This window comes from Dipodomys merriami, unplaced genomic scaffold, assembly GCF_024711535.1.
Source record: "Dipodomys merriami isolate MVZ:Mamm:240054 unplaced genomic scaffold, mDipMer1.0.p SCAF_1426, whole genome shotgun sequence".
NCBI lineage: Eukaryota > Metazoa > Chordata > Mammalia > Rodentia > Heteromyidae > Dipodomys > Dipodomys merriami.
Window position 1 is genome coordinate 123,028 of NW_027202745.1, and position 9,478 is coordinate 132,505.

The 9,478-nt window shown below is 40.9% G+C and overlaps 1 long non-coding RNA gene across 2 annotated transcripts; it reads right to left on the reverse strand.

Moving 5' to 3' along the window:
- Nucleotides 1–612: 612 nt before the first annotated feature.
- LOC138826455 (uncharacterized) lies at nucleotides 613–6,550 on the reverse strand. 2 transcript variants are annotated; one of them, XR_011371723.1, is made up of 3 exons: nucleotides 6,449–6,550; nucleotides 5,214–5,256; nucleotides 613–921 (listed from the first exon to the last, which is right to left on the reverse strand). It is a non-coding gene; the product is annotated as an uncharacterized lncRNA (long non-coding RNA). The 2 variants fall into 2 exon arrangements; XR_011371722.1 differs by lacking the exon at nucleotides 613–921 and adding an exon at nucleotides 3,628–4,273.
- Nucleotides 6,551–9,478: the final 2,928 nt, after the last annotated feature.

The following is a 9,478-nucleotide window of genomic DNA, read 5'->3' on the forward strand; positions in this document are numbered from 1 at the left end:
GAAAATTTTATTTCCAGCCTTTCAGTTTGAGTACGTTTGTTTTTGTCAATAAAATGTATCTCTTGTGGACACTGGATGGCTGTGTCTTGTTTTTTGATACTAGTATCTGATCTGTTTTCTAATTGGTAATTTAATTCCATTGATATTGAAAGTTAAGACTGAGAAATATGTTATGTTATAGCCCTGCTGTTAGGAGCTGTGCCTCATCTACTGTTAATATATTTACCTTGTTCTCTGGTAGGGAGCATTTTATATAACCAGATCCTGTTCTTCTTGATCTTCTCTATATAGGGTATATTTAATTAACTTCTACCCTGCTTATTTGGTGGAGATACATTGTTTCAAGTTTTCTTTGTCATGAAATATTTTTATATATCCTTTAAATGTAAAGGAGAGTTTGGCTTGGGACCATATTCACTATTGGTAGTTGTTTACCCTTAGTGTTTGTCATATATTATGCCAGGCTCCCCTTTTTATGCCTAGAAAAGTTGAGCATTTCTTCATGAGTCTAATGACCATTTTTATTTCCTCTTCAGAGAAGTCTCTCTTTAAGTCTTTAGCCCACTTAGTTATCGAGTAGTTGTTTCTTTGAGGATTTGTTGTCAGGTGATTTAATTTTTTGAGTCCTAAGTATAATTTAGATATAAGACCTCATCCGTTTTATGACTCGTGAAGATATTCTCCCAGAACGTGGGCTTTCTATTGATCTTGTTAGCTATGACCTTTGCCTTGCAGAAGCTCTGATGTTTCATGCAATCCCAATTTTCCAAACTTTCTTTGATTTCTTTTGTTTCCAGTTCTCTCTTAAGAAAATTTCGGCTTGTGCTAAAAAGCCCTAGACTTTCTCCTATTCCTTCAGGTAATGTTTTCATGGTGTCTTCTTTTATTTTGAGGTGTTTGATCTATTTGGAGTTGATTCTCCTGCAGGGTATTATATACAGATCTAGCTTTAGTTTTCTACAGGTGTTGAAGCAATTTTGTCAACACCATTTACTCAAAAGGCTGTCTTTCTTCCATTCTAATTTTTAGCCCCCTTGTCAAAGATTACGTGGCTATAGGTCAGTGGGTTTATTTCTGAGTCTTCAGTCTTATTCCATTGATCCTCAGGTCTGTTCTTGTGCCAGTAACAAGCTGTGTTTTACTATGGCTTTTTAGTAGAGTTTGAAATTTGGAACTGATAGTGCTCCAGTGCTGTTCTTTCTGCTATGGATTGGCAAACCCAGAGCTAGCATTATACTTAATGGTGAAAATTTAAAGCCATTTCTTATAAATTCAGGAATGAGATAAAAAGTCTGCTCTCTCCACTACTCTTCAACTTTGTATTAGAATGCTAGCTGGGGCAATAATACAAGATGCAAACTTAAAGGTCTCCAAATAGGGAAAGATGAAGTAAAACTCTCCCTCTTTGCAGATGATATGATCCTGTATTTAAAGAACCACATGGACTCCACTCCCAAATTATTGAGCTCATCAGAAACTTTGGCAAACTAGCCAAGTATAAAATTCACCCTCAGGAATCAATGGCTTTCCTGTATTCCAATAATGTTAAGATTGCGGGTGATATTAGGAAAGCAACCCCTTTTTAAAAGCCACACAAGAAATAAAATATCTAGGAGTTAAGAAGGACCTCTATGAAAGACATTTTCAAAACCTGAAAAAGAAAATGAAAGCAGAACTAAGGAAGTGGGAAACCACCCATGCTCATGGCTTGGGAGGAATAACACCATGAAAATGGCAATACTGCCAAAGGTTATATCCAAATTCAATGTGATACCTACCAATATCCCAATCTCACTCTTCAATGAAATAGAAGTAATCCAAAAATACATATGGAACAATTGAAAACCCAAATAACACTGAGGTTTTTTTAGTGATTCTCATTTTGTATTAACACTTTGATTCTAGAAAGTAATCTACGGATTTTAACTTTCTTCCCTCCCTTTGGATAAAGCTCAAAAAACCCTGCCTCTAACTCCCAAGACACTTAACTCTTAGGTCTGGACAATTGTTCTTAGATAGTGGATTACTTAATTGTATTTTGAACGCATAAAACATGCATATAGAAATCTCACATTTTGATCTCATGAGAAAACAGCCTTTACTCCACTCTCAGATTTATTTCCTGAAATGCATTTTTAAAGAGAATATGTTTTCATTTTTAGATGAAAGGCTTGTAGGAAACTATTTTCATAACCTGGCTCCTCCTCCTGCACCTCAACACCTAAAACACAAATTTCAAAACGCATTTAAAAGAAACAATACAAAAACCAAACACTGGGAATGCTCAGATGCAGAACATTTTACAAAACCCAGAATATAACTCTGCTGTCTGAGGGAGGGGCTCTCTGAATAAATTAACAAACAAACCCAAAAGAGCATCCAGGAGTATCGGATGGGAGTGTCCCTGGCTGCTACTCCATGGACAAGGAGCATGGAATGGCTTCCTAAGCCTGCTGGCGAATGCGTGGGGGAAAGTTTCCTTGCCAGTCTGAGTACAAAAGTTGGCATCACCCTGCTTGGGCCTGTCTTTTTTGTCTTTTCCCCACAGCAGAACAAAATCAACCCCTCCTCCACGGCTGATAAATACTGTACAAACTGATCCACAGAGTGGCATCTGTTCAGTCTGCACTCCTTCCTAGGTGGGTGGACCTTGTCCCGTAGTATGCGTGTACTCCCAGGGGCTGATCCTCATGGACCCGGCCCAAGGGACAGGGGGGTGCTAGATGTGAGTCAGTGGCACTGTGTTATTCATGCAGCAGCTGCCAGGTTGCTGCCCTAGCCCAACAACAGGTGCACCCTGATCTTCTTCCACAGTCCCAGGCGAGGGGTGCTCACAACGGCCCTAGGTGGGCAGGCTTCCAGTAGGATCCTACTTCACCAGAGGGACCAGCATGCCTGATTAAGTGGCTGCAGCCTGAATTAATTATTAATTATTTAATTGTTTAATGGAGCAGTATTTTTGCCAGTTGTGAGGCTTGAACTCTGAGCCTGGGCACTGTCCCTAAGCTCTTCAGCTCAAGACCAGTGCTCTACCACTTGAGCCATAATGCCACTTCCAGCTTTATCTGCTTATGTAGTGCTGAGGAATTGAACCCAGGGCCTCATGCATGCAAAGCGAGCACTCTACCACTGAGCCACCTTCTCAGCCCTGGAGCAGTTTTAAAGAAAATGATTCACATTACTGTATGATATTATTGGAGAGTAACTTTTCTTCCATATGTGCCCAAAGCACAATGAAATGTAAACAGATTTGAACTCACGGTTGGAAGAGTATCCTACATACCACTATAAGTATTGTGACATTTGTCCAAATTGACAGAACAGCTTTCTAGGACCTCTAACCTGCTATTTCATAGACCTTTTGTAGCCACCTTATTTCCCCATACAGGCATGGCCTGGCTTCCTTGCCGCTCCCTGTGCATTTAACAGTTCAGTAATATGCAGTAGGCTCTCTTGTACAGCACCCTGTCACTCTGTTATCCCCCCACAGAACACGTATGCACAATGCTTCAGATTGTAGGCTTAAAAAACATAATTAGGATTCATGAATACTAGATTATATAAAAAACACTAACATTTTAATAAAGTTAGAAAAATAGAATGAGCATTTTATAACCATCAGGACAAAAAAAATACAGGTTTTCCCAGGAATGGGGGAAGGAATCTCTAAATCTAGATTGGCTTCTAAGTTGCCTTCAGAAAAAATTCTGCCTCAGAGTCCTAAAAGGGATTTACTTCCTCATTAAAGACAGGGTTTTCTTCCTGAGTCCAAGGAGGGACAGATTCTAATTTCTCAATTGGAAACTGGATCCCCTTCAGGAGGACAGATTGGTCAGGATATTCTGTGAAGAAAGATTCCCTTTCCTCAACTGAATCTAGATTTTGGACCTCACTTATTGGTTTTCCTGAAGATACACTGGGGTCATTTTCCATTAGCATACATTTACACTGCATACCAAGACATGTCTTTTTTACTTGTTTGGAGCTAATCTAGGTGGATTATCAACATCAATGGAAGATATTCTGGATCATCTTCTTCCTTGGCAGTAAGTGCAGCTACTCCTGCTTCACATGTGGGGTTCAGAACCAGTGGGATGTCCACAGGACTCAAAACCTGCTTGGGCCTTTCTATATATTAAAAAAACACCCTCTATGTTCACATGCCTTCTGGAGATCAGTAATGTTTTCTGATCTCCATGAGTCATCATAAACGACATCACTGATGGGTTCTTTATCTGGAGAACTGCAGGAGCTGCTCTACTGTGATACAAACCTGAGAATGGAAATAGGTACAGGAGTCTTAGAACTCAAGAAGTTAAGGTGTGACAAACTTTCATGAGAATCTAATGGGGGAAGCTGTAGAACTTGAGTTTGGACTGAACACTGATGAGAAGTTAGCATGTTTCTAATGAGTGGCTACTTCCACGTTCCTTCAAAGGAGAACAGATATTACCTGGCAAAGAATATCCATAAAAGGATATTTTGCCAAGCTGGGGAGTACTAAGGGCTCTATGCCCATCCTGCCCATGCCTAAAGACCCAAGTTCCATCCATATTCACCAGCTCTGAGGTTTCTAAACAAGGACTTCTTCCATTTTTTCTTGGTCTCATGGGCCATGCGTTCTTCTAGCTGGTCCAGAAGAATATGTAAGCAGAAGAGCAAGTCTAAAGAGGGCATCTTGAGCTTGACATACTGTGTAAGTTCTTTCAGGGTGTCATGGTTCTTGTTCTCATAGAAATCATCAAGGTAGAAGTCCATCCACATAGGGAAGATGGAACAAACTAGGCTATGGGCAGATTGGTGAGAAGGAAAATGAGAGCCTTTCCTCCCCATCCTGAGCTTTGTACTATAGCCTCTTTCTGGCGGGACTTGCATGTTGTAGGAAGAGACTCCTGCAAGCAGGATGCTCCTCACAACCCACTTCTAGAAATTTCTCAAATATAATCATCTAAAATTCTCCCTATGTTAGGAGGAGAAGGTTGTTTCCCCTCTTGATCTGACTTGCTATACATACCCCCCTCGTCATCCATGAGAGTCCAAAACCACAACCACACCCACACTGTGTAATCTGCTATCCACTGAAGTGCCAAGCCTCAACCCCCTGGTGAAAATCACAACTGGTGTGCAAAGAAGGAAGTTGACTTTGATTCAGACACCTCAAAGATACCCAGTTTTCAAAGACAGAACTTCTCTTTGTGTCAACGTCCACTTACTTCTTCATCTTGTTCATCTTCCTCCCAGTTACGGTAGAAGGATCTGTACCAATGGGAGGAGAGAAGGAAGTTAACTCTATGCTTCTCCTTTTCTGAACTAACAGGACAGACATGGGACTGGTTAAGTCACATATGGTAATGTAAACATAACAGACAAAAAGTAGAGATATGTCTACACAATTTCATGGAAATTCTGTGAGGATGCTTATCAGCATTTGTCCAAATAAATGTCCCATGGCTCATGCCTCTAATCCTACTAATCAGGAGGGTGAGATCTAAGGATCACAGTTTGAACCCAGTCTAGTTTGTAAAATTCTAAAGACACTTATCTTCAATTAACCAGCCAAAGGCCAGACCTGGTATTGGAGCTTAAATGGTAGAGTGATATGAACAGAACAGCACTCAGGCCCCAAGTTCAAGTTCCATTCTTTCTTCCATCTATATTCCTTCAAAGGCCTCCAAGATAGTGATTTCCTAGGTGAGGGTGGATGTTGGGTGACACTGGCTCATTCCTTTAATCCTAGTCTCTCAGCAAGCAAACTGTTAAGGCTCCACTAGCTTCTGAGGAAAATGAAATGTTCTGGCAGGCCACTCGTAAGGAGTTATCCAGGGAGTGCACTTCTTTGTCTCAAGCCAAGCTCCTGTGATAAAACCCCATTGAAACAGTCTCAGAGAGGTACCAAGTATTCCAATAATCTGCCAGGGGGTCTCATCAGTCCTGGATTTGAATGAGGAACACTCACTTTTTAAACAATATCCATCAACTGCTCCATTGTCTCCCACTCTCTATAGTGGCGGTGGAAGTTTCCAACATAGAAGAGATCACCTTTCTGGTAGGCAGGGATCAGGTCCATTACCAGTATTTCCAACAAGCCTGAGTCCAAGCTCCATATATTATAAGGCACATTCAGGATTTGAGCAGACTCATTGTCACACTAAGGTGGTAAAAAGAATGAATCTTTGAAACATGGAAATGGGAGTACACTTCAAAATGAGTAATAGAGTAATAGGATTGAAAAGTACACAGTAAATATTTTATCAATATACCCATATAAAAACACAAGAAGAAGCCTGTACTGTGGGCTAGAATGAGATTAAATAGGTTTCCTGTCATAGTTACACCTGACCTGAGTTGACTTGTGATTCCCTTTATTTCTTCTTATAAAAAGGCCTGAGACATTGGATTCGTGGTTTGGCACTGATCCAATGTCTGCAGTATCGAGTGAGGCACTCACCCCTCTCATGCCTGGGACCTGATTCTCTTGAACTTTGAAAGCAATACAGGAATGTCTTTCTTGTTTCTGAGCCACAGGCCAAGTGAGCTGGCTAGAGCTGACTGTAAGTTACAGTTGCCTGGGTCTCAGAGTTCCATATTCTATTCCATTGTGAGGGAAGTAGTGTCATCTCTCAGAGCCCAATGATCTAAGCTGCTTACTCACATAAGACCATCCCAAAGAAAAACGGGAGGCTGAAATTTCCCCTCCCACATCACTCTATACAAATGTGGACATTGTCAAATCCCAACATCCTCAGGTAGGCCTAGGAACCAGCATGGTCTCAGCCTCAAGGAAGCTTTCCTAGGTGAGATCCATGCCTTATTCCTTATTTTTCACTATTCCTCTTGTTCTGCAAAAATCATTTTGCCTCTTAGGGCCCTCTCAGCCTGCCATGTGCTTTTTGCATCTACTTCCTAGGACACTGTTTGGTTCATGTTTCCTAATCTTTTGTTTGCTCTTGAAGCCCCTGTGTGCTGTAATCTGCCCAAAAGACAAATACTTAGAGGTGGGAACAATCATAAAAATATTGAAAAAAATTTACACATATAGTCAGACATTTTTACACGTGTACATTTTTTTAAGATAAAAGACTATTTTTGATATTTTTGTCATATTTTATGACAGAGGGGAAGGGGAGAAGGGAAGAGGTGCTGCATTGTCTTCTCATAATTCAATGATTATTTTTTTTGAATGGGTGTCCAGTCGTGGGGCCTGAACTCTGGGCCTGGGCGCTGTCTCTCAGCTCTTCAGCTCAAGGCTACCAATCTATCACTTGAGGCACAGCGCCACTTCTGGATTTTTTCTTTTTTTGCTTACGTGGTGCTGAGGAATTGAACACAGGGCGTCATGCATGCAAGACAAGCACTCTACCACTGAGCCACCTTCCCAGCCCCTCAATGATTATTATTTAAAACTATAGTTGAAGGAATGTAAGATTTAAAGATAAAAACCGTGCTCCTGTTCTTTTTATAAGCTAGTTGTTTATAAAGTATTCCTCACTAAAGTCTTGTCACCTGTGTCTCATGAACTATCCTCCTCCTTCAAAATAATCAAGAAAAACCTTCACAAATAAGTGGGCTGTTGTCCAATCTCTGGATAAGAATTTAAGATACAATATTGCCTGTGACTCTGTGTGTGTACATCTCTGTGGGAGTGTTTGTGTGTGTGTGTGTGTGTGTGTGTGTGTGTGTGTGTGTGTGTGTGTGCCCATTTTTACTTTGACTTGTGGAACCATGTTATCTCAGAAAGCCTCAGGCAACTAATGGGATGAAAAGTTTGTTAGATTTTAAGGCTAAGATTAGGGCTGGGTCTCATTCCTCTTACTGTCTCCGTTGATTTAAAAAAGAAATCCTCCTTTATCTTTAAAACATACCCAGGAAGAAGTAGGTTATTACCCTACCAGAGAGAAAAGAGGCTGTGACCCTGAAGTGCTTAAGGCAATTCAGCAATAACCTTGCCACTAATATCCACTGTGGGAGTAGAGAGGGTTATTAGATATCACTAAAAGAATGTCCCACATGATCTTATTTTGTAGTAGATATCAACAGGGAAGCATTCTCAGGTGATGGAGTCAAGCAGGAGTTCAGTCTATTTTACTGCAGTGGAGGTGGTCTGAGTGATGATGTGGATTTCCTCCAGGTGACTGTCAGGCTGTCGTTGAACTTTACCCATTAGGGTGTGCAGCAGCAGCAGCAACAGCAGCAGCAGCACAGGGTCTCTAAGTGGCTCCAAGGGACAGTCACACCTCGTGCTGAGCTGCAAATTCCTACACAACCTGGTTAAGGACACATGGCATAGGCTTGGCAGGCTGTGACCCCACTAGATTTTAAAACTATTTAGACAATAGCCCAGGACAATTTACCAAGCTGACAACATTTTAAATTTGATAGTTCTTTTAATAGGGCTAGGATTTTCTAGGCAGATATACAGGGCTCAGGCCTGTACTATTATTTCCCATGTCTTTTCCTTCTGTCTGTTTTGCCACATTTTAAAAAAAGTGAATCTGGTCCCTTGTTCTTAAAAGGGATGTTGGGCAAAGATTCAGCTTCTGTCACTTCTTCAAGCTGACTCAGGGATGTTGATCCTAGTTAGCCAGGAACCTATAAACATAGCCTATTTTACAAAGAGGTTATCAGGGTTAAATGTCATTAAGAACAATATTTTAACTTTTAACAAATGCACAGACCTTTTTTCTGGCTACAGCAGTGGAGCTTATTTAGACTTCTAGTTTACAAAAGGATCTTTCTGGATGGCATAGGAATGTGATCTCTAGTAATCCTAACAATGCCTCAGTTACCTATGTAGGCCTTCAGACTGATATCAATAGAAACACACTCTCAGGTTTACAAAGTTTTTTTCCTGAGCAGATGAATTTCATGTAGCTGGCATCAGCTCAAAATTTACTGCCAATTAGAGTTTTTGGCACATACAGGGGTTGGGATCAAAACTATCTTCCACATTTTAAAACCTTAACTTTTTAGTACTATCACAGATGACTGAAGAGTTCCTGTCCCTTACAAGGTAGATAGACATAGACAGTAGGCATGCTTACAAACTATGTTCCGATGAACTCCTGGCTCTGACCAATTTTTGAAAAGCCACACACAAATGACTCTAGGATCTGACATTATTTCTGCCATACAAGCAGTGGCTTATGGTGTCTGGATGCTCCTCCATTGTTTTCATCCCAGGAGTGTCTTCTCCACACTGGGAAAAATGCCTCATTGGCATTTCCCTTAGTTAGTTGCTAAACTTGAACTCGGGGCCTGAGTGCTGTCCCTCAGATCTACAGCAGGCTATCGCTCTGCCACTTTGAGTCCTAAAGAAACTCTGCTTGCTCTTTCAGCCATCTTTTGGCTGAGTAGAAGTGACAGTTTCACAAGGACCTTTTTCTGCCTGGGCTGGCTTGGAACCAGTTTGTAGATCAACAATTCTCATAAAAGGCCACTCTCATCCACTTAAAAGCAACAAGGTGTTCAACATAGAAGT